Below are 1,241 nucleotides of genomic sequence, written 5' to 3' on the forward strand. Positions count from 1 at the left end.
AGCTAGAGAAAATGGGGGGTGAGGAAGACAGCAAGAAAGACGGGAAGGAAATAGGATCCGGGAATGGAATGGGAGGGGGTGGAATCCCGGCAAGTCCCAAGTCCCGTTCTGAGGATCACCGGAGCTCCCAGGGACAGGTGCGAAGGGAAGGAAAGGAACACTTGTTTGGGGTTGGTTGGTTTGTTCTGGCAGGAATTCTACCGCGGGGCAGGAAACTAGTCATCCAGGCAGAGCAGGTACACCTGGGGGAGGCCTAAAAAGCCCGTCCCTGTGGCTAACCCGCAAACGGACTTGATCTCGTTCCCCGACACGCGAGCCCAGCGAGCGGCAGGGAGAACGTGAGGCCCGGCGACTCCTGGCGGGTGGAGGAGCCGAGCTCCAACCCCTGAGGCGTGAAGAACCCGGCGGGAGGCGCGTCCCGGGCACGTCCGGCCGAGGAGGGCGATGTGTGCACACCTCCGAGAGTCAGGGCGCCCTGGCCCGGGTGGTTCCATGGTGTAATGGTGAGCACTCTGGACTCTGAATCCAGCGATCCGAGTTCAAGTCTCGGTGGAACCTTCCCCTGTGGGCCAAGCCGCAGCCATCTTTTACTCTCCTTTCCAATACCCAGCGAGTGGCACGTGCCTTCCCGCTCCCGCTGGTCCCCGTCCCGGGGAGGGAAACTCCGGGGGCGTCGCGCGCCCCTCCCGCCCCCCGGTGGGCGCCTCGCAGCCGCGTCCCCCGCGCTCCGCCGCCGCCTCCTCCTCAGGAACCGGGGAACGAGAAGCCCGCGTCTCAGAGTGGCGGCCCCCCTCCCCGGCCCCGACACTGCGGCCACAGCCCGGGCACCGGGCCAGTGCCGCCCCTCGTCGGGGTCCCCGTCGGGCCTCGGGGTGAGAGGCGGCGGCTGCGGCCACTACATCCTGCACCGCGAGGGGCGTCCCGCCGCGCGTCCTGTAACTGCACCCATCAGCCTGCACGGGTAGAAAACGCTGTCAATGCGAAACAGCGTTTCGTACCTCCGTCGTGCGGCGGCGAGACTGACGTTTCGGGTCCTGGGTCCAAGCACAAGGTTGGGTGCCTTTCATTTCATTTTCCTCGGATCCTTTCCCACCAGCTGTCAGAAGAATCCCGAGTCTCTGTTCAGGCCAGTAGGGGTCGCAGTTGTCCTAAACTTTGTACTTCAGTGTGGGGCGTCTCGGGAAACCCTAAACCGCGGGAAAGAGAGATTCTGGCTGGGGATTCTCTGGGCCTCAACTGCG

The 1,241-nt window shown here is 64.5% G+C and overlaps 1 non-coding gene across 1 annotated transcript; it reads left to right on the forward strand.

The window, feature by feature from the left end:
• The first annotated feature begins 486 nt into the window (after positions 1-486).
• TRNAQ-CUG (transfer RNA glutamine (anticodon CUG)) lies at positions 487-558 on the forward strand. The gene has a single exon. It is a non-coding gene; the product is annotated as a tRNA-Gln (tRNA).
• The last annotated feature ends 683 nt before the right edge of the window (positions 559-1,241 follow it).

This window comes from Leptonychotes weddellii, unplaced genomic scaffold (genome assembly GCF_054177405.1).
Source record: "Leptonychotes weddellii isolate Sample4059 unplaced genomic scaffold, ASM5417740v2 HiC_scaffold_34803, whole genome shotgun sequence".
NCBI lineage: Eukaryota > Metazoa > Chordata > Mammalia > Carnivora > Phocidae > Leptonychotes > Leptonychotes weddellii.